The following is a 24,329-nucleotide window of genomic DNA, read 5'->3' as shown; positions in this document are numbered from 1 at the left end:
TCCTCATGGGAACTTTTATATAATTAATGCCGCCGAATGGGTGCGAACCCAAGACCTCCCCTAGGGAGATTGGGCCTTTAACCACTTTATTAATCCATCATTGGCAAATACTCTTTCCTAGTTACATTTAACATGTTACCTTTTGAGGCCTAAATCATTGAAACACGGTTGAAAAGATTACCTCATAATTTGAACTATTTTCATAAATATGGCCAGATTTTGAACCACCATTTTGAGGTGGTGCCAAACTAAAAGATTTTAATTAGTTGGACCCTACACCATGTAATACTAAGGGTACAATCAGTTGGCTTGAAGAAATCTCAAGCTTAATATAGAAATTACCAAATTTATGGAAGCAAAACAAAACGCAGAACTCTAGAAATATGCAACCACTATTATGGCTTGGTACAATCAGTTGGCTTGAAGAAGAGTTTCTTCCCTGCAATATCAATGACAATCTTGAAGTTTATCTGAGCAAAGTTACCAAATATGGCCATTTTCTCATCAGGATTCATAGCGAAGCAAACCGATCCATCCGGAGTACTAACAAATGTGTTCTCCGGCTTCAATTGTACATCAGCACCAGTGAAATGAGCTGTGATCGTCACATCAATTTTGGTATTGTTAGAGTAACACAACCCTTCTCCTTTGTCTGAAAGAGGTTGAGCCTTAATTGCATCCCGTACTACTGGTTTGATCTGATTATAAAACGGGGGTGGGATCAAAATAGGAGGAACCCCAGTGTCGATGATGAGGTTACCTTCTTTACTCCCATTAGGGCTCATTGCATGGTTGTAAGGCAATCTTGTTTTTCCAACGCTCATAGCTTCTAGGGTTACATAGTAATATGTATCCTTAGGCTTGATTACTAAAGGAGTTGAAACAGTTCCAGGGCCTGAAACCACAGCTCCATCGCCAATGGTAAGTTTACTGGTAACGGTAGGCGCACTTAATGGCACCAGACAATACGAGAATTTGGAACCATATGTTGAATTTAATTGGGTTATCAGAGACATTGAACCCATACCAAGACCTATTATACCTGTAGTGTTTTCATCAAAGGTTGATTGGTTATGGCCACAACCAAATACCTTATTTGGGAATGATGCGGAACCAATGGTGAATGTATCAGTGGCAAGATTGCCTTTGGTGTAGCCACCTCCATATCCATAACCATATTGACAATTCTTGCTTCTGCTACAAGCGTTTGGATCTAGCTCTAAACACATCGGGTTTTCACATGGAAGATCTTTATATGTTGATGATTTTGATGGGTCGACGAGAGGAAGTACTTGCTTGAAACATGCTGGGCATGGTGCACATTGTGTCCAGATAAGATCACTACCAGCATCAAGAAATCCTTGGATTTGAACTGGTGGAGTACCGACGGAGAATTTAACAAGGTATTGGCCTTTGGCAGGGATAACATCTGCAGTAACATCTTTCATTTTTCGACGATTGTAGGAATTTTGCCATCGTTGCCAAGAAGTTTCTGAAGGATTTCGTACTGGAGAGAGAGGTGAATCGCGATGAATGAGATCGATGGTCAAACTATCTTTGCTGGATTCAATGACAGCCAGGTTTGAAAGAGACACCAAAAAGACTAGAACTACAACAGAAATGGCTGAATGATACCTGCAAAGGTTTGCCATTCTGTTGGAGAGAGAGAGAGACGAGATGAAGATTCAAAAGTTTGGTTTGTGGTATTTATAGGATAGGATAGGATGGCAAAGAAGATATTTAGAATCTTTCATTTAATTGCGTTAATTATATGCTATTTTTCCCAATATACTAATCTTGCATTTAATGGTCACTTTAGTTTTATTGATGGCGAAGTCTGGCTCCAAGGATAGCACTATTTTCACGCACCACCACATATTTAGGAGAATGATCCACCTTGTTAATGTCCAAAGTTAAAGTTTTCGTTTTGAATATGTGATGAAGAGCGTGAGTAGTTTGTCCTTGTCATTACCTAGAGGTGCATTGGTTTCTCTGAGGCTTGTGGAAAGTAACTTAAAAGAAGATCATTGTGAAGATTCATTGTGGGAATTTGTTTGATTAGATTACTTGATTTTCTAGGATTAATACTGAGGGGTACCCAATTATTCATGATATATTTCAGCTGTAAATATCTTTTTAAAACATATTTCCTTTGTTTGTATTCCATGGTTGATCGGATGAATGCCACGTCAAAGATGAGATTCATCTCACTTGAATTCAATTGATTGCAAGTTTGGCTCTTTCCTTGGAGGGGCTCCCAAAATGAGTATTCAGTGAATTATAAGATTCAACCATATCTAATATTCTATCCAATGGCACTCATTGGTTTTACCTTAGCCCTTAATGTGTGGCTAAGAGCTAAGAGGTAAGAGCTGTGATGATAAATGTACTTTTGTCAAAGGCACGCTATATTTTAGTGTGTATATAAAACATTGTATTTAATTTTGGGTAATTTTCATCTGGACCCCCTGAGGTTTGGTCCAGGTCACTTTTAGTCCAGTTTAAGTTTCCTTTTGCATATGGCTCCCTTGTAGTTTCAATAAATGATTAAATAAGGACAAGTTTAACAGAAACTGTTAATTTAATAAATTTGGTGACAAAAATACCCTCGTTTGAAATTTTTTATTTTTGTTTTGTCCCACAAAGGCTTCTTCTTCAGAATCGAATTTTCAAGCGTAAAGGGAAACCCTAACAGCAATAACTTTAGCTCTTATCGTTCTGAATTCAGTTCAAATCACAACCTCTCAAACCCTAAAAAACATCAAAATGGAAGTCATGAGGAACAAATTTCAAACTTCAATTCCATTCAGATCTGAGATGAAAGATTATTCGTGAGATACCATACCTGTTCTCACCACTGGTTCTATGGGAAAAAAAATAAAAAACGATGGATCCACAATCCAAAAAAAGGCAAAACAAGAGCACCTGCAAAAACGAAAAAAGAAAGTCAAAAGCCAAAAAAAAAAAAAAAAAACTGATTTTTTTTATCAAGAGTGTAGAGGAACGTCAACTATCTATCGAATCCATCTAAAATAGAAGAAAAAAATTGAAAAACAGAAAGCCCGTAAAGAAGAAAAAAGACCATCAAACAAAGTCGAAACCCGAAAAAAAATTGAAAATTAGAAATGGGTATATTCATGTATTCAATAATCCCACAGCAAAAGAACCGATTGTTGATGCTTACCTCTGCGATTCTACAGAATGAAGCAAAAGATCTACTTCCAAGAAAAATAGCAACTGATCCAAGCTTGAAACATGAGAAAGGTAACACTTTTGAAGAGCGACTACCCCTGTTGCAGACGGAGACCAGCAATAATAGCAGAAGAAGAGTAAGTCGTCTTCATTTTTTTTTTGTGGAGTCGCATGAGGATCACAGGTATGGTTTTGATCTCCAAATGTGGCTCACTCTCAGATCTTCTTCGTCAACGGCGAATGTATTCCAACTCCGACCGATAACTGTTCAAAGGGAATCGATGACTGTTTATTATTTATTTATTTGAGTAGATTAAAATTAAAATATAAAAAAATCCAAATGACACAAGGGTATTTTTGTCACAAAATTTATTAAACTAACAGTTTCTGTTAAGTTGTCCTTAATTAATCATTTCTTGAAACCATGGGGGAGCCATATGCAAAAGGAAACTTAAACTGGACTAAAAATGACCTGGACCAAACCTCAGGGGGTCCAGATAAAAATTACCCTTTAATTTTTTTGCAAATTGTAAGGAGGTTTCTAAATAATTGTATCTTTGGCATGAATTTTCTTTTGAATTTTTTACTCAGTTTGTATAAATCAGGTGGACCCCTCCACGGGATGCATGGACTTCAGTCGATAGCGATAGCTTTGTGATGGGCACATCGTGGATATGGTACTATCTATAGGGACTCAGAGGGAATTGTTCTAAAGGCGGTCGAGGCAGATTCTCTAGTAGATTTTCTAGCTAGGTTGTTATCGGGTGGCGCAGAGATGGCCTTTACATCCTTTGATCTCCCTAAGGCCTAAGAGGCTTCGCAATTTAGTTTGAAGGGATGCTCAGGGTTTTACTTATTATGTAAGACTTATTGTGAGTCTGTGACTATCTTCCACTAATTTAATATATCAGCACCCTGCTTTGAACCCACACGGAAAAAAAATATCTTGATCAAAATAAAGAAGTCTTTTGGTACCAAAGAGAATTAATAGAGTATGGATGAAAAATCATTTTAGTTGGTGAGATTGGATTTGGCCTACGGCTTGAGGTCCCCTGATTCTATTTGAACCGGTTGAAGCATTGGTTGTGGGTTTTAGAATGTGCAGGATCAAATGGTTTTTATTAAATGCATCTACGCTTCACACATCATAACTAGTATTTCGGATAATTACTATCACCCGTCGTACTATAGCTTGATTATTAAAAGAACTCTGCTCTTTATGAAATTATTATTGTCTCCTCACTTTTAGTTGTGTTAAGAAACCGTTATAGTTGGATGCCTAATGTCTATGTTGACCTTCTAGAATTAAGAAACCAGAAACCAATACCATATGAAATTCCAATTTTACCTTTGTATTTGTGTTATTTTAGATTCCAAAAGCCACATCTTCATGAAATGAAATGGGTGAGCTCTTTTAATGAAAAAAGAAGAGAGAAACATCGTTTTTAAAATTTTTTTTGAATAAATCAAAGGTGCCATGTAATCACTTAACTAACAGAGCTTACAGATGGGGGCATCAGTAATTATGAGCAAAGTCTAAGGTTGGATTAGTAAAGTAAAAGAGTATAGGGGATAAAATAATTAAACTGAAATATAGGGGGCAACTGTAACTATCCCTTATTACTTTTTTTTGTTGTTGTATAATATTAATTTTGATAAGTTGAACAAATGATATTGAATGGGCATAAGGGTACTTTGGTAATAAAAATGATTAGACCAACAATGTAGCATTGATCAGTCTTTTTTAGTACCATGGGAGAAGGAAATGCAAATTTCATTTTCTTTGGATTAAAAATAACTTGGGTGATCTTAGGGGGTCAAAGTGAAAATTACCCTTAAATTTTACCAAATTGCCTTGTCATGGATTTTTGTATGTAGTAGTGGTGGTAGGCTACCGTTCGATATTGGGATCATCATGACATTTGTTCATAATGAAATCCTATGTTTGGCAATGTTGGGTTGCTCAATTGGTAAAACCAACGCCATTTAGTGAAGAGGTCGTGGGTTCAATTTTTATTTATTTTTTTATTTTTTTGGGTTCAATTCTTGTTGATGGCATAGTAATATCCAAATTCCCTATATAAAAAATATCTCTTTTACAAAAAAAGGAAAAAGTAAAATCCTATGTTCTAGGTTGAAAACACGGGATTTAGTTGTCAACATCAAAATGTTTATTTTGATAAACTTCTTCTAAAGTTTTCAAATTTACATAGAAATCCTGCATTCCAAAAGGCTTTCCTCGTTTGAATTCTGCGTCTCCTTCCTCTTTCAACCCATATAATTTCATAGATTTCTCCTTCTACATTCTTTGTCTTATTCTCCGGTACCACATCATCACCTTCATGAATAACATCCGACATACTCATTAGGGTTTGGATCATTTGGTTCATTACCAGAGATGAACCTAAAAATTGAAACAAATCTATAACAGATTGAAGGACTAAGATTCATTTCCAATCTAGATAGGAATTGATACCTCTTCTATAGGTCAAATAGAAGAATTGAAATATCAATGTATCCCTAAAAAATAGAAACAAGACAATTATAGGGTTTCAAATTTTGTCGATTTCTTCTTCTCCCTTGCTTCCCCCCTTTCCTGAATAGCCTTCCACTCTTTGTGAACCCAACTAAATATGCAATATTAGGCCTACAACACACCATTGAATACATAAGGCTGCCAACACATTCTTGATATGGCATACTAGTTACAACAGCATTAGAAACAATTTTAAGCTTAAAATGTGCTCTAAGAGGAGTATCGACAGTCCTACGATTATCATTTCCAAACTTATTTACAAGCTTATAAACATACACCATTAGATCTATCTCTATGAATATCAATGCCAAGAATTCTTTTAGCAGGCCTTAAATCTTTCATTTCAATCTCAGATTTTAACATTGATTTAAGTTTACAAATCTGAAATTTATCCTTAAATGCAATAAGCATATCATTGATATAAAACAAAAGATAAATGAAAGAATTATGACCGAATTCACAATAATATATACAATTATCATAATAACTTCTTTTATACTTATTCTGCTTGAGCATGAATTCATCAAATCTCTTATACCACTCTGACTAGGTGATTGTTTTAAGCCATACAATGACCTCAATAATAAGCAAACTTTGGTCTCACTTCCTTTAACAACAAAGCCTTCATGTTGAAACATGTAAATCTGCTCATCTAATTTTCTATTCAAGAATGTAGTCTTTATAACATCTAATTGTTCAAGTTCTAAGCCAAAAATAGCAACTAGGGCCAGCAACACTCTAATAGAAGCGTGTTTCACAACAGGTGAAAGTACCTCATTATAATCTATTCCCTCAACCTGAGAATAACCCTTAGCCACTAATCTAGCCTTATATCTAGGATGTTCTACACTTGGAATCCCAGCCTTAAACTTATAAACCCACTTACAACCTATAAGCTTTTTCCCCTTGGGTCTATCTACAAGAGTCCAAGTCTGATTTTTGGTTAAAGAATCCATTTCATCTCTCATGGCAGCAAGCCAATACTTGCTGTCCACACAATCAAGAGCCTCCTTATAAGTTCTAGGCTCACATCTTTCAAGCTGGTCAGCAACATCAAGAGCATAAGAAATCCGATTTGAAATAGAATTAGATACTTCATTCATATTGGCATATTTGGCAGGTCTTTTAAATCTCTCTTCTAGACCTATCTCTAGACAATACATAGCTATCTAAAGAGTCCTCATCCTCAAGCTCTTCTTTAACATCTAAGGAACCACTACCAGCCCCTAGATCATCATCATCACCTATAGGATCAAAAGTATCTATATTATCTTTAGATCTATCATCTAACTTCACCTTAAGAGAAGTCTTATCTAGGTCATGGGAGTTAGAGATACCGCTAGAGGAACTAATTTTCAGGAATTCTAGTTCATTGAACTTCATATCCCTACTAACTACAACTTTCTTCTCTTTTAAACACCAAAGCCTATACCCCTTAACTCCTAAAGGGTATCCTAGGAAAATACACTTCCTACCTCTAGGCTCTAGTTTACCCTTACTTTGGTGAACAAAACACACACATCCAAAGGGTTTTAAGATATTATAATCAGCATGCATTAACTTTACTCCATTTGATATCAAGTGTTTCAAAGTCAATAGAGGAACATGAAGACTTATTTATCACAAAGCAAGCTGTACTTGTAGCTTTAGCCCATAATTTTTTTACTTAGGCCAGATTCAATCAACATGCATCTTACCCTATCCATAATAGTCCTATTCATCCTCTCAGCCACTCCATTTAAGTTATGAGGTTCGAATGTTGATGAACTAGCAAAGATGCCTTCTAGGTTAAGTGGAAAAGGTGCCTAAGTGGGTGTTTGTAAGGCAAACTAAAATGAAGGATTTCACGAAGTGTTAGGATTTTAAGTTAAGGTTGAAGATAGAAGAAATTACAGCCATTAGAGTATTGAAAGATTTTAAGAAGTTGGACCCTACACCATGTAAGACTAAGGGCTATTATTGCTAGCATTGGATCCAAAAGATGAAGTTATTTTGAGGAATTAAAGTATACTAAGGTTTAGGATGTCTTGAGTACCCAACTAATGTTATGGAACGAGACCTACCAAATGGTAAGTGGCTAAACCGTACTGGGCTTTTATCCCCCCCCCCCCCCAAACCAAAAAAAAAAAAAAAACCCATAACGGAACTGAGTACAGATGGAAGGGGAGATTATTTGGGAAGTATTTACAAAGCTTCCCATGACAAGTATTCCCCTCCATTTATGAAGAAACAAAAAATGATGGAGTCCATCCAACTGATGCAAGACAAGAAGTTAGTGATGGACGATGTAAGGATGTGCGAGAGGACCTATTCAAGTATACTCCGCTAGAGATGGCCTTAAAGGAATTAATGGCAGATTAGTTCCTGCAAGCCTTGGGCTAGGCATCAGGAAGATAGTTGCTGCCTTCTCGCTAAAAACATTTATAGAAGTTCTGCATAAGGCTGAGATTTATGTTGCAGTAGGTCTTTTTTTTTTATTTTGTTTTTCTTCTGTCAAAAGCAAAATAAATTGCAGTAGGTCATGGAGCTAGGAAGCACAGTTTAATGATAGAGAGAAGTTCAAGCCCAATCTTAAGGCCAAGAAAGAAGATGCTGGCCAAGACACCCTAGGCCAACGTCTGAAAATTCGGCAAATTTTGCTTAGTATTACATGGTTTAGGGTCCAACTTCTTAAAATCTTTGAATACTCTAATGGCTGTAATTTCTTCTATCTTCAACCTTAACTTTAAATCCTAACACTTCGTGAAATCCTTCATTTTAGTTTGCCTTACTAACACCCACTTAGGCACCTTTTCCACTTAACCCAGAAGGCGTCTTTGCTAATTCATCAACATTCGAACCTCAGAACTTAAATAAGACCCTTGATACTAATCTTAATGTTTTATCCTTATACAATCCTATGCCAACATGTCATAGTCTACGAAATCATAACACCAGTTGACCTTAGTATTACATGGTTTAGGGTCCAACTTCTTACCATTTTGAGGTAGTGCCTAACCAAAAGATTTTAAGAAGTTGGACCCTACACCATGTAATACTAAGGTACAATCAGTTGGCATGAAGAAAGCTCAAGCATAATATAGAAATTGCCAGTTCCATAGAGGCAAAAAAAACATAGAAATCTCAGCATAATATAGAAGTTGCCAAATTTATGCAGGCAAAACAATACGCACAACTCTAAAAATATGCAACCACTATTGTGGCTTGGTACAATCAGTTGGCTTGAAGAAGAGTTTCTTCCCTGCAATATCAATGGCAATCTTGAAGTTTATCTGAGCAAAGTTACCAAATATGGCTATTTTATCATCAGGATTCATAGCGAAGCAAACCGATCCATCCGGAGTACTAACAAATGTGTTCTCCGGCTTCAATTGTAGATCAGCACCAGTGAAATGAGCCGTGATTATCACATCAATTTTGGTATTATTAGAGTAACACAACCCTTCTCCTTTGTCTGGAAGAGGTTGAGCCTTAATTGAATCCCGTACTACTGGTTTGATCTGATTATAAAACGGGGGTGGGATCAAAATGGGAGGAACCCCAGTGTCGATGATGAGGTTACCTTCTTTACTCCCATTGGGGCTCAATGCATGGTTGTAAGGCAATCTTGTGTTTCCAACGCTCATGGCTTCTAGGGTTACATAGTAATATGTATCCTTCGGCTTGATTACTAAAGGAGTTGAAACAGTTCCAGGGCCTGAAACCACAGCTCCATCGCCAATGGTAAGCTTACTGGTAACGGTAGGCGCACTTAATGGCACCAAACAATACGAGAATTTGGAACCATATGTTGAATTTAATTGGGTTATCAGAGACATTGAACCCATGCCAAGACCTATTATACCTGTAGTTTTTTCATCAAAGCTTGATTGGTTATGGCCACAACCAAATACCTTATTTGGCAATGATGCGGAACCAATGGTGAATGTATCAGTGGCAAGATTGCCTTTGGTGTAGCCACCTCCGTATCCATAACCATATTGACAATTCTTGCTTCTGCTACAAGCGTTTGGATCTAGCTCTAAACACATCGGGTTTTCACATGGAAGATCTTTATATGTTGATGATTTTGATGGGTCAAAGAGAGGAAGCACTTGCTTGAAACATGCTGGACATGGTGCACATTGTGTCCAGATAAGATCACTACCAGCATCAAGAAATCCTTGGATTTGAACTGGTGGAGTACCGACGGAGAATTTGACAAGGTATTGGCCATTGGCAGGGATAACATCTGCAGTAACATCTTTCATTCTTCGACGATTGTAGGACTTTTGCCATCGTTGCCAAGAAGTTTCTGAAGGATTTCGTACTGGAGAGAGAGATGAATCGCGATGAATGAGATCGATAGTCAAACTATCTTTGCTGGATTCAATGACAGCCAGCTTTGAAAGAGACACCAAAAAGACTATAACTACAACAGAAATGGCTGAATGAAACCTGCAAAGGTTTGCCATTCTGTTGTAGAGAGACAGAGAGAGACGAAATGAAGATTCAAAAGTTTGGTTTGTGGTATTTATAGGATAGGATAGGATGCCAAAGAAGATATAAGTCCAATGAATGGACAAAACGAAAATCGTGTCAGATATTTCCCACCAAAAAAAGAAAAAGATCGTGTCAGATATTTAGAATCTTTCATTTAATTGCGTTAATTATATGTTATTTTTTCCAATATAGTCTTGCATTTAATGGTAGGGGTGCAAGTTTGGCTCGTGGCGGCCTGACCGCGCCTAAGCCCGCCCTGAGCCCTAATAGGGCTTGGGTTAAAGATTTTGGCCCTAAGGGCGGGTTAGGGCCAAAATATTCTGGCCTTACTAGGGCCAAGAGTGGGCCTGGGATTACTTTTTGGCCCGCCCAGCACATCCCGACCAGTCCTTGATTTTGGCCCTAATCTTGGCCCTGAACTTGGCCCTGATTCTAGCCTTGATTTTAGCCCTAATTTTGGCCCTGATTTTGGCCCTGATTTTAGCCCGGATTTTGGCCCTTATTTTGGCCCTTATTTTGGCCCTGATCCTGGCCCTGATCTTGACCCTAATTTTGGCCCTGATTCTGACCGTCTTGGTCCTGATCTTGGTCCTGATCTTGGCCATGATCTAGGCCCATGATTTTGGCCTTGATTTGAGTCTGGACCTTCTACCCATTATGGAGAAGAATTAATTATAATCCACATGGGGTGAATATTTGACACGTGTCAAATTTTAAAAATATGATCATGTTTCGTAAAAAATTAATAAAAATAACTTATATTTTCATTACCAATGTAGTAAGCATCCACCTGATTTTGGCCCGATCCTGACATTAATTTTGGCTCTAGTCTTAATGTTAATTTGACCCTGATCATGTATTAGATTTTTACCCTAATCTTCACATTAACATTGATATAACTACAAGTCTCGACTTTGACTTTCAGTCATTTTGATCATATTAGACTATGAGTTCACTTTTTATATTATTTTTAAGATAATTTTTATTTTTCAAACTAAGTCATTTTTAGTTGTTAACAAATGCGAGATAATATATTATAAATAATAAAAGCTAGTATATAGAGAATTAAAATCTCACAAATCTACACCCCAACGTCTCATCATGAATATTGACATCTTTCTTTTGCCTCCAAATAGCTATATTTGTAACTAAAATATAATTTTCTGTAACTACGAAAAAAATATCAATACTAAATTATCGTTGATTTACTTGTTAACAAAGTTTTGAATATGATTTTTTTTTTATTGAATAAGGATATCAATGGGAGGAGTTTTCAATTTCCATCACCAAAGTAATGGGAGAGGTTTTCAATTTTCATCATTAAGGGTCTGTTTGGTTACTTGAATCTAGAGATTTCAAATCTTTGGATTCATTAATCTGAGAATTATACCCGTTTGGTTGTAAAAATCTCCAGATTCATGAAATCTAGAGATTCACCTTTTTACACTAAAAACGTGAATCTATAGATTTATGGGTAAGGGGTGAAATCCAGAGATTTCAAAAAAGCTATACATTTGCACATTCACAAAAATCATGTCGATCAAATAGTTTTTTTAGGATGAATCCACAAATTTCATTCCACAACCAAACATTTAATTTTAAAAATCATGACTCCATAGATTTAAAATCTATAGATTTGAAATCTCTAGATATTTGAAATCTCTAGACTTATGGAACCAAACAGGCCCTAAAACAATGAGAGAAATTCAGAGATCAATATAGAATTATGGGGTATAAATTTATTTATATTTAAAGCAACATTATCAACTTATTGACTATTTTATAATTGTGTATGAGTTTGAATCATCTTATATTTCTATGAATTTTATTTTTTGTTTACTTATGATACTTTTATTTTTATTATTATTATTATTTAATGAATTTACATTTGATATTTTAGGTCCAAGGATAGGACCAATTAAGGTTAGGGCCAAGATAAGGTCAATCAGGACCAGGGACAAGGCTAATCAGGGTCAGGGCCAATTAGGGCTAGGGACAGGGCCAATCAGGGCTAATCGGGTTAGGGCCAATCAGGGTCAGGGCCAATTAGGGCCAATTAGGGTCAGGGCTAGGGCCAATTAGGGCCAATTAGGGCCAACCCATCCCGACTCGGCCCAATTATGGCCAATTAGGGCGGGAATGGGCTTGGCTTGGCCCTGTAGGGCTTAGGGCCAGGGACAATAATCCTTGGCCCTGAACTAGGGTTAGGGCGAGAATGAGCTCATATTAGAACATATAGGGCTAGGCTTGGGATTGCAAAAGCCCGGCCTAGTTGCAGCCCTATTTAATGGTCACTTCAAATTTATTGATGGCAAGTCTGGCTCCAAGGATAGCAGTATATTCCATATTTAGTAGAAAGATCCACCTTGTTAATGTCCAAAGGTGAAGTTTCCATTTTGAATATGTGATGAAGAGTGCGAGTAGTTTATCTTTGTCATTATCTAGAGGTGCATGGATCTCCTAGAGGCTTGTGGAAGTAACTTAAAGAAGATCATTGTGAAGATTCATCGTGGGGATTTGTTTGATCCGATTACTCGATTTTCTACGATTAATACTGAGGTGTACCCAATTATTCATGATATATTTCAGCTGTAAATATCTTTTTAAAACATGTTTCCTTTGTTTGTATTCCATGGTCGATCAAATGGATGCCACGTCAAAGATGAGATTCATTTCACTTGAATTCAATTGATTGCAAGTTTGGACCTCTCCTTGGAGGAGCACCCAAAATGAGTACTCAATGAGTTATAATATTCAACCATGTGTAATATTCTAATTCAAGAGCACTCATTGGTTTTACCCAATGTACAAAATTTCGACAAATTTCGCTGATTCGCTAGAGGGCGAATCCAGAAAGTCGGCAAAATTTCGGCAAAGTATGGCCAGATTTCGACCCTCCATTTCGGGGGTATTTTTAGGTCTTTTTGGGTACAAGTTTGGTGTCTAACCTAATTTGATGCCAATACTTGGTAAATTTGAATTATTTTCTATAAATTCTTCCATTCAAATTCTCATTCTTAGCCACATTTAACATGTTATCTTTTGAGGCCTATATAATTGGAAAGGTTACCCATTGACCTTGAATATTCCATTACAAAATCCTTTCATAATTTAAATTGTTTCCATAAATTCTTTTATGTATATACTCTTTTTTTTTTTGGACCAAGGCGAGAAATATATAATAATAATAATAATAATCATCATCATCATCAAGGGACTACAATATTAATAGCGGAAGAACCGTCTACCTTGCACCTCTTCACGAGACCAATCTGTGAAGCTTGTAAGGCAAACCGTTCGTATCCAATCGAATCTCCAAAGGCATTGAAATCAAGCTTGCCAAAAGGTCAGTGCGCTGATTCGTCTCACGGACTTGGTGAAGCACGCGAAATTGAACCAATGAACCCTTCAACTCCCAAATATCCTCAACAACACCCATAACATACCATGGAATCTTGAGATCACCATTCACAATCTCAACAGCATTGAGAGAGTCAGATCGGACCTCCACACTATGGAACCCACTTCGTATCACTTCTTGAAGCCCATCTCGGATGCCAAGTAACTCACAAATGAGAATATTGTCCTCCAAAGAACCAGCCGCAATAACAAATATAACCTTCCCTTCGTGGTCTCTCCCAATTGCCCTGTACCCACCTTTACCAGCAGCCACCGAACCATCACTGTTAATTGCCAACCATCCCTTTGGGGGTCTCAACCAATGATGTACCGATGCCGTGGCCAACACAAAGCTACAACCAATATTCCATCTGTCAAAGAACACCCGATTGGTAGCTGAATCCTTCACTATGGGCTGCTCTTCCATGAACCGTAACTGAACCAGCCTCACGATCCGGCGAGTCACCTGCTCCGCCGACTGCTCACCTTGGTTGTGGAGAAGGTCATTTCTTTCCTTCAAAATGCAGTACACAGTGGCATTATACTCTTCCCTAACCACATTTGGCAATGTTGCCTTATGAAGCCTAAATCAGTGGGATATAACTATAAGATTGTTCATTGATCTTGAAGTTTTTGCTACAAAATGTCTTCCTAACTTGAATTATTTCCAGGAATTATTTTATGTAGATTCTCCTCCCTAGTCACATTGCACATTACCTTTTGAGGCTTGAATCATTTGGATAGAATTGGTAAGATTGTCCATTGGCGCCTTGAAAATTCCACTATAGAATTGCAAAAGAAATCGCTTAAAAATCGCAAGAAATCGCCAAGATATAAAAAAAAAAATCAAGATTTTGACAATATATCACCAAATTTGGCAATTTTTTGACCATCTTGGTTTTGCCCCCGGAAATCGTTTCGCACACTATCGAAACGGCCGAAATTTAGCGAATTTCGACAGAATTTTGGGGAAATGTTGCACTATGGTTTTACCTTATCCCTTGAATTGTAATATTATGCATAGATATTCTCTAATTCATTGCGCACTCATTAGGAGGATTCCTCCAAGGAAATGAGCCAAATACCCTCCTAATAATGTATGCTTTTTTTAGGGAAAAGAAAAAGAATAATGTGTGGTTAAGAGCTATGACGATAAATGTACCTTTGTCAGAGGCACGCTATATTTTATTGTAAATATGAAACATTTTATTTAATATTTTTACAAACTTAAGATGTTTCTAAATAATTGTATCTTTGGCATGATTTTTCTTTTGAATTTTCAACCCAATTTGTATAATCAGATGGACCCCTCTACCGGATGCATGGACTTCAGCTGATTGCGATGTCTTTGTGATGGGCAACATTGTTGGATATGGTACTATATATAGGGACTCAGAGGAAATTGTTCTAAAGGTGGTCTTAGGTGGGTTAAGTGGTCCTAGGGTGGTGTTGGCTGAGCTCATGGCAATCTTCAAGGGGATGTGGTGTGCATTGATCGTCGGCCAGGATCAGGTTTGGGTGTGATTGGATTCTAGGTTGGTAATTAAAATTCTTTGAGGGAAGGAACCCGTTCCATGGGCTTTGATGGGTTGATGGGAGACATTTGCAATCTTTAGATTGATTTTTTCTCATGTGTATTCTAAAATCATAAAAAATGAAGGCAAAATTTCTAGTATATTTTCTAGCTAGGTTGTTATCAGGTGGCCCAGAGATGGCCTTTACATCCTTTGATCCCCCTAAGACCTAAGAGGCTTCGCAATTCAGTGTGAAGGGGTGCATAGGGTTTTACTTATTATGAAAGACTTATTGTGACTATCTTCCACTAATGCAATATATCAACACCTTTTGAACCCACACGGAAAGAATATCTTGATCAAAATACAGAAGTCTTTTGGTACCGAATAGAATTAATAGAGTACGTACAGATGAAAAATCATTTTAGTTGGTGAGATTGGATTTGGCCTGCTGGCTTGAGGTCCCTGGTTCTATTTGAACCCGTTAAAGCATTGGTTGTGGGTTTTAGAATGTGCCAGATCAAATGATTTTTATTTAATGCATCTACACTTCACACACCATAACTATTATTTCAGATAATTACTATTACCTGTCGTACTATATCTTAATTACTAAAAGAACTCTGCTCTTTATGAAATTACTATTGTCCCCTCACTTTTACTGGTGTTCAGAAACCGTTATGATTTTTACCCAAAAAAAAGAAAAAAAAGAAACCATTTATGATTGGATGCCTAATGTCTATTTTTACCTTCCAGAATTAAGAAATCGAAAACCAATACCATATGAAATTCCAATTTTACCTTTGTATTCGTGTCATTTTGGATTCCAAAAAGCCACATCTTCATGAAATGAAACGGGTGAGCTCTTTTGATGAAAAATGGAAGAGAGAAACATCGTTTTTTTTTTTTTTTTTTGAATAAATCCAAGGTTCCACGTTATCACTTAACTAACGAGCTTTATTGACGGGGCATCAGTAATTATCAGCAAAGTCTAAGGTTGGATTAGTAAATTCAAAGAGTATAGGGAATAAAATAGTAATTAAACTACAATAGAGGGGGCAACAGTAATTATCCCTTTTTTTCCAACTTTTTTATGTTTTTCCTTTTTTTAGTAATATAATATTATTTTTGATAAGTTGATTAAATGAATCAAATGGGCATAAGGGTACTTTGGTAATAAAAATGATTAGACCAACAATGTATCATTGATCAGTCTTTTCAATACCATAGGAGAGGCAAATGCAAATTTCATTTTCTTTGGATTAGAAATAACTTGGGTGAAGTCTTAGGGGGTCCAAGTGAAAATTACCCTTAAAGTTTACCAAACTGTCTTGTCGTGGGTTTTTATATGTAGTTGCGGTGGCAGGCTACCTGTCACGGCCTTAGTTATTGACTAAGCCAACCGTGCCGCACTTAGCACTTTCTTGCACTAAGTCCCTAAACCCCTAGGTAGACTTGGCTAACTTACCTTGGCTTTTTGCTCCTTTTTGATGCTTTGTTGGTCCTCCCCTTTTTGGTGAGGTGGTCTTGTTGTGTTTGTACAGTGTCTAGAATCTTGGTTAGGAATATTCTGTGGGTTGTATTTCTGGTATTTCTGACAGATACTTTATAGATAATCTCCTCTTCTGTGTGGGCTAGTGTAGCCCATTAGTGTTATTTCTGTTGGGCTGCATGTGTGGCCCTGTATTATACCATTGGGCCTTGTTTGTGTGTCATTCTCCCCACCTTTCGTCGGTCCTCGTCGTGTTTTCATCGCGACCTCCTTATTGTTCTTGGGCCCAATCTTTTCTGTTCCCAACTTGCTTGCTCTCGTCCCTTCCACTTCACCTCTCTCCTCGCCCCCGTTTGTGCTTCTCTCCCATTATTGTTCCGCTCCTTGTCATGGTGTTGTTTGCTTGTGGTGCCCTTGTGTCCGACTGGATCCTCCGATCTCCTTGGTGGCTTCCATACTTGCTGGAGGCGGTGGTCTTGGCTTTGGTGGGAGGTCTAGTTGGTCCTTCCCACTTTCTTCCGATTTTGAGCGGCCTTGTCCCTCCTTTGTGCCCTTTGGCTTTTGTTGGGTGTCTTCCCTGCTGTCCCCTATTGCGGTTTGGGTTTTTCTTCGTGGCCCCTTCTTCATCTTCTTTGTGGCTTTGTCTGTGGACTTGCCACTCCACCTTTCTGCCTCCTTGGGGCTTGTGGGGCTCTTTCGTTGTCCTATGTGTGTGGTGTTGGTTGTTGCCCTGGATCTCTGGGCTTTGGTTGGTGGCCTGCTTCTTTGGTTGTTGGCGCCACTCGCCTTGGCCTCTCGTGTTGGTTCGTGCCTCGTTGCTCCGGTTTGTTGACCGTTCGTCTTCCATCCTTTGGGGTGCTTTCTACCCTGTTGCCCCCTTGCATTCCCCTCCCGTGCGGGGTCCTGTTTTTTGTCCCCTCTTGCACTTCTTTGGTGCCTTCTTTTCCGGTGTCCGGTGCTGCCCCGTGCCTTTTGGTGGATCTACCCCCCTGTTGCCCACTCCTTCGGACTTGGCGCTTGAAGTCCTGGCCTCTCCAGCACTTGGTGTGGCTGTTCCACCCCTGGTGGTTTGTTCCCCTTGTCTTGTTGGCCACCAATCCTTACATGCCTCCTCATCCCTCATCGGGCCATAGTGTGCTTCAACTGCGAGTCTCTTTGCCCTGGTACGCCCACTTGGTGTCGTGGCATTCCGATAGGTTCTTCCTTAGGTTGTTCCCTTAGGACATCCTCTTCTTCTTGGCATGACACCATCCTCTTCCCCCCTTGTTTTGCCTTCCTTGGCTAGTGCCCTTGCCATTGGATCATGCTCGTACCCTCCTTGATGGCTCCTTCTCCTTCTGGTTGGCTGAGATGCCAACTCCCCTTTCACTTAGTGTCACCTCGTTTGCTTTCCGGGTTTATACTGGTAGTCATTCCGCTAATCTTCCACCTAGCTTGCTTCGACTCAACTTCTTTTGGGTTTGGAGTACTCTAGCCCATTATCCGTCTTTACCCGACCTCGATCCACATGTGTCGCCATGTCCTTAGACTGCACCGCGGTCATCTCCTTCTCGTGCACCGTATGGGTCCTCTCGTTGAGCTTGGACTCTCATTGCTGGTTCTTTCTTGCTTACCCCTCCTTGCATCGCTCCGTATGTCCTAACGGTTTGCCATAGTCCGATGCCACGGTTCTTCCATCCCGCCTTCTTTAATCATCGCGTCTTGACAGTGTCGCCACTCCCACGCCTTGTTCTTCTTTAGTAGATTGTGGTGGCTCCTCTTGGGTATCTGCATGAACCTTCGGTAGTAGTTTATAGGCCTGGACCTCAACTCCCAACCTTAGTAGGTGCCTCCCATTCCCGTTGCTTTCACCTTGCTCCCGTCCATTCTCAACATTCCCCCCTACTTTATGACCTAGGAACATCACCTCTTCTTGTGCGGTTCGCACTTCTCCTTCTTCACTATAGTTGGTTCTCCTTTAGGGTTTGAAGAACCAACCTTAGATGTTGTGCATGTTCCTCCAATGTGTTACTATGTGACATGTCATCCAAGTCCGACCACGAACTTGTCAAGGTAAGGGTGATATCTTGTTCATGAGGGTGCAAATGTGCTGGTGCATTGGTGAGGCCGGGCATTACTAAACTCGTATGCCCCATATCGCGTCCGCAAGTAGTCTTCGGTTCGTCACCCTCCGTGACTTGTTCCACCAAGTCTGCTTGGTGAGTATCTTACCGAGCCTATCAAGAGATCATCATCGGTGGATATTTGTTTTTGATAGTTACCTTGTTGAGTGCCCCGTAGTCGATGCATAGCCTTACGCCCGTCTGCTTTCTTGGAACACCTGGTCGCCATATGGTGCCTTGACGTCGGTGTGCTCGCATCCATGCTCCTTGAGTTGCTTCCTTAGTTCCTCCAACTCGGGGGACATCCTATATGGTGCCATTGCTGATGGTTTGGCACCGGCTCCAACTCATTGCATGATCCACCTCCCTATTGGTGGTAGTCTTTTGGGTGCTCCGGGGATCACGTCCTTGAACTCCTCTAGGTTCTCTAGATCTCCTTCGGTTGCGTCTTGGAGACATCCTCCTTGTCTTCTAAGAGTGCCGCCAAATATGTGACCTGCCCCTTTTGACTCCCTTCTCCACTTGCATGGCCGAAAGAAGTTTCGGCCCCTCCTTAGTCCCTTGTACCGTCGGGACCATACATGGTGCTCCTTCCTCCATGATGCACACCTTGCTTATGAATGGCATGGGTACAGCCTTAACCCGTCTCATGAATTCCATGCCAAGCACTAATTCAAAGTCATCCATTGTCACAACTGACAAATCCACGGAGCCTTTCCATGCTCCAATCGTCATCTCGACTCCCTTGGCAACTCCCGCAATAGGGCGTGCCTTCGAGTTGACTGCTTTAAGGCTCCCTCTTTCCTTGCTCATCTTGAGCCCCAAACGCTTTACCTCCTCCGTCGAGACAAAGTTGTGTGTTGCCCCCGTATTAACCATGGCCCTTACCACCTTGCCGTTGATACGCGCCTCCACGTACATCAACCCCTTTGGCGATGTAGGAGCTTTGTCCTGCTTGGCCTTAATGGCACCAAGCTGCTGCAATGATCCCACGTGCGCCTCCTCTTCACCATTATCTTCGAGTAGTGCACTTAGGGCCTTCCGTTTTGGGCAATCCCTAGCCCAATGTGGTCCATCACAAAGGAAGCACTTGTCTTTGGGCTGGAATTTCTTCTTCTTTTCTTGCTTGCCACCCTCCTTGTTCGAAGAGAACTTGTTTGTGCCTTCCCTTGTGTGGTCGGTCTTTGACCCCTTCTCTCCCCCACCTTTGCCATTATTGCTCTTCTTGGCCTTAGACTCGTCCCTTCTAAACTCTATTAAGGACTCCGCCGCCGCTATAGCCGTAGCAAGATCTTGTACACCTCGACGTTGTAGCTCTTGCGAGGCCCAATTTTGGAGCCCATCCATGAAGTCGAAGAGAAGTTCCTCTTCGGTCATACTCGGGACCTCCAACATGAGTGTTGAGAACTCCTTCACGTAGTCTCGAATCGACCCCGTGTGCTTTAGCCTCTTGATGTTCTTTCGGGCCAAGAATGCAGCATTCTCCGGATAAAATTGTTTCTTAAGCTCTTTCTTGAAATCCTCCCATGTGTCTATGGTGCACGTACCTCTTTGCATGTCGTTGTACCTTCGTCTCCACCATAGAGCTGCGGTCTCGGTGAGGTAGAGTTGCACGGTCTTGATCTTGGTAGACTCGTCCTCCATCGCGTAGCCTCGAAATCCGCTCCATGTGCCATGGAAGTTGTCAACCTCCCGAGCATCTCTTGTTCCCTCGAATGCCTTAGGCTTTGGCACCTCCACCCTTGGTGCTTCCGCCACACACTCCCACCAGTCGTGGTTCTCTTGCACATTGCTACCTCTCTACTCAATTCCCGCACACGAGCTTCCCCGTGGCGATCCTTTCCACTACTTGGGTCCGAGGGCCTCACTGTTGTTGTTGTTTGTGCTCCATGGTGTTGAGAGCACCCAATAGGAACTCCTTGAGCTCGTCCATCCGGCCATCGAGCTCATCGGTCCTTTGCTCCCCAACGTCAAGGCGTTCCCTTGCCTCGCCATCGCCAACTCCACCGCGTTAGACGTGGCTCCATAGTTGCACTAACTTCAACGGACTTCTCCTTGCCCTTGCGCCTATCCTTGGTGGTGTGGGTCTCCCTCCCCGGTTTAGCTCCTCTTGTGCACCATTGAACGTCTCGGACTCGCTCGTCATCGTGTTTTCCCCCGCTTGCCCCCAACCGGCTCGATACCACAAATGTCCGGCCTTAGTTATTGACTAGCCCCGTGCCGGCCTTGCCTTTCTTGCACTAAGTCGCCTAAAACCCAGCTAGAGAGGTGAAGAAAGCTTAGAGCTCAGAGCCTTGAGAGCCTTGAGAGACTTGTTTGCTCCTTGTTTGATGCTTTGTACAAATGAGTCCCTCCCCTATTTATAGGTGAGGTGGATACAATGAATGGTTGTGTTTGTACAAGTGTCTAGAATCTAATGGTTAGGAATATTCTAGTGGGTCTGATATTTCTAGGGATATTTCTAGAGACAAGATACTTTATAGATGTGTTCCTCTGTCTCCTCCCTTCTAGATGTGGGCTAGTGTGCCCTTAGTGTTATTTCTGTTGGGCTGCCCTGTGTGGCCCATGAATATTATCCATTGGGCCTTGATAATTGGCGTGTCATACCTCTCTATACTGGGATCATCATGATATCTGTTGATAATGAAATCCTATGTTTGCCAACACAAGGTTGTACAGTTGGTAAAACCAACATCTCTTAGTGTAGAGGTTATGGGTTTAACTCTTGTCCACATCAAAATCTTTATTTTGCTAAACTTCTTCAAAAGTTTTCAAATTTACATAAAACTCATGCATTCCAAAAGGCTTTCCACCTTTGAATTCCTCGCCTCCTTCCTCTCTCAACCCATATAATTTCATAGATTTCTCCTTCTACCTTCTACGTCTTATTCTCCGGTATCACATCCTCGCCTTCATGAATAACATCCAACATACTCGTAAGGGTTTGGATCATTTGGCTCATTACCTCTTCTATTATCGGTCAAACAAAAGAGTCAAAACATCAATGTATCCCCAAAAATATATGCAAAACAATTAAGGACTTCAAATTTTGTCAATTTCGTCTTCTTCATAGCTTTTTTTTTTTCTTTTTCTTTTCCTTTCCTGAATAGCCTCCCACTCTTTGTGAAGCCATTTCTTGCAAATTTCCACTATCGTTTGAACTATTGAAAAGCAGGGGAAGACTAGTACTATAACCTGATTGTTGAGAATGCTCCAAAATAATAGGAGTTCAACATGTCAAGAGACGTTGGTAGGCTGCTATTAGGAGTTTGAAAGGAGTTGAATACGTCAAGAGACATCCAAGGCTGCTGTTAAGCATTTGAGTTAAATCTGTATTGTTTCCCCATTTTTACTGATATGTTTTTGCACATCAGGATTTTTTGTTTTTTCCAGTTCCATTATTTGCACGTTAAGGTTGTTTCTTACCACTGCTTTGCATCAAATCTATTTTGTAAAAAAATTATTTATAGGATAACTTATCTCCAACAAAAGTGTGGCAAGTATTCAGTTCATAAGTCCCTTGAGGTATGTATTTTCTCTTGAAGAGAATTGAGTGACCTTTTTTTTTAATGTATTTTATCCATCATTTTTTTTTATCAGAGTGGTATTTGAGCCAGCTTGGGTCTCTACCTAAGTGAAAAAGGGAGAAGAGATTGAGTAATCATGGCAGAAAATAGTTCTTCATCATTACAGTTGCCGACTCCATTGTTTAGCGGGGATAAGTACCAGTTATGGAGTGTGAACATGAAGACTTGTGTTCAAACGGCAGGATTTTTGGGAGCTTGTAGAAGAAGGTTTTGTTGATCCAGATGAAGCTGCAAACTAAAAGAAAATAAGAAGAAAGTTGAAAAAGCTCTCTACCTACTACAACAAGCTGTTCATGAGGATATTTTTCCAACAATCATGATTGTAGCAACCTCTAAGGAAGCATGGTTGACTGCAAAAGGAATTCCAAGGCGACAATAAGGACATTACTGTTAGGTTGCAAAAACTCTGGCGAGAGTTTGAAACTGCAACCATGAAGAGTGATGAATCAGTGCCAAAGTACCTCTCCAGAATAAAGTCAATATATAGTGAGCCAGATGCGAATCTATGATGAAAAGTGTAGTGACTTTACTGTGGTTACTAAAATATTAAGAAGTCGAACTCCTCATTTTGATCTTATGGTTGCAGTCATAGAAGAATCAAAGGATTTAACCATATTATCCTTTGATGAACAAATGGGGTCCTTCAAGCACATGAAGCTCACATCAATAGATCAAGTGAACAAATGGGAAAGAAATGGATTACATGTGAAGGAGAAATCTTAAAAGAAATCACGCAAAGTGAGAATAATGAGCAAAGTGTTGGAAGGGGTCTTGGCAGATCTGCAATTCAAGGATGAGGCCAAGTAGTTCAATGCCATTACTGCAAATGATACGGTCATGTTAAGGCCAATTGCTGGAAAAAAGGCAGAGTCAAGCAAGCTATGCAGAAGAAGTTCAAGATGATGTAGATGATGAAGAGTGTAGATTGTTTATGGCGGAAATATCAAAATTCAATAAACATAATGTTTGGTTCTTGGACAATGCACGCTCAAATCATGTGACTAGCAAGAAAGCCAAGTTTGAAGAGTTGGATGAAAGCTATAAGATGAATGTTCGACTTGGAGATAACAAATAACTTCAAGTTGAAGATAACTCATAATTGCACTGAACAACAATGATAGTAAAACTAAAAACCTCTACAATGTTTTTTTTTATGTTCCTAGCCTTTCACAGAATTTGTTAAGTGTCGGATAGTTGTTGTCAAATGGAATTATTTTGTTATTTGATAATTCATCATGCTTGATCAAGCGTAAGAAAATAGAAAAAATTGTAGCAGAAATGAGCATGACAAGAAACAAGTTATTTCCATTGAAAATAACAAATTTGGAGAGCCATGCAAAAACAAAGCTTTGGCAAAAGAGGTCTGGACATCTTAGTCTTGATAGACTAAGATTGTTGCAGCAAAAAGAAACGATAAGAGGTGTACCCAAGCTTGGGATTATAGGAGTATGTGAAGCCTGTGTGTTTGGAAAGTAGAGCAAGAGACCCCTTTCCTAAAGAGAAAGCATGTAGAATGGTTTGGAATTAATTCATGCAGATCTGTGTGGGCTAATAAAGAAACTTTTGGAGGTAGCAGGTACTTCATGTTAATAATTGATGATTTTAGTAGAATGTGTTGGGTGTATATTTTTTGCAGAGCAAAGAAGAGGCCTTTGAATCTTTTAATAGATTCAAAGGTATTAGTGAAAAAGAAAGTGAGAAGTATATAAAGAAACTCAGAACAGATAGAGGGGAAGATTCACTTGAAAATCATTAAATTTATTTTGCAAGGAAAATGGCATTCATAGGGAGCTTACAACACCTAACACTACATAACAAAAATGGAGTGGTTGAGTGAAAGAATCACACAGGTGTAGAGACGGCACAAAGTATGCTTTAAGAGAAAGGTTTACTAACACAATTCCGGGGAAAAGCAGTAGCTACAGATGTGTATTTCGTGAATGTTGCACAAACATGAGCAACTGCAAGTAAAACACTTTATAAGGTGTGGAAAGGGAGGAACTGCAAAGCCATCTAAAGATCTTT

At 39.6% G+C, this 24,329-nt stretch overlaps 2 pseudogenes; both read right to left on the bottom strand.

Moving 5' to 3' along the window:
* Nucleotides 1–395: 395 nt before the first annotated feature.
* LOC148999766 (aspartic proteinase CDR1 pseudogene) lies at nucleotides 396–1,652 on the bottom strand (annotated as a pseudogene).
* A 7,270-nt stretch (nucleotides 1,653–8,922) lies between these two features.
* On the bottom strand, nucleotides 8,923–10,182 carry LOC148999765 (aspartic proteinase CDR1 pseudogene; annotated as a pseudogene).
* Between the last annotated feature and the right edge of the window lie 14,147 nt (nucleotides 10,183–24,329).

The sequence above is a fragment of the Hakea prostrata genome, chromosome 11, assembly GCF_041222555.1.
Source record: "Hakea prostrata isolate BN-2017 chromosome 11, UWA_Hpros_2, whole genome shotgun sequence".
NCBI lineage: Eukaryota > Viridiplantae > Streptophyta > Magnoliopsida > Proteales > Proteaceae > Hakea > Hakea prostrata.
This window is presented reverse-complemented; position numbering and strand designations above follow the sequence as displayed.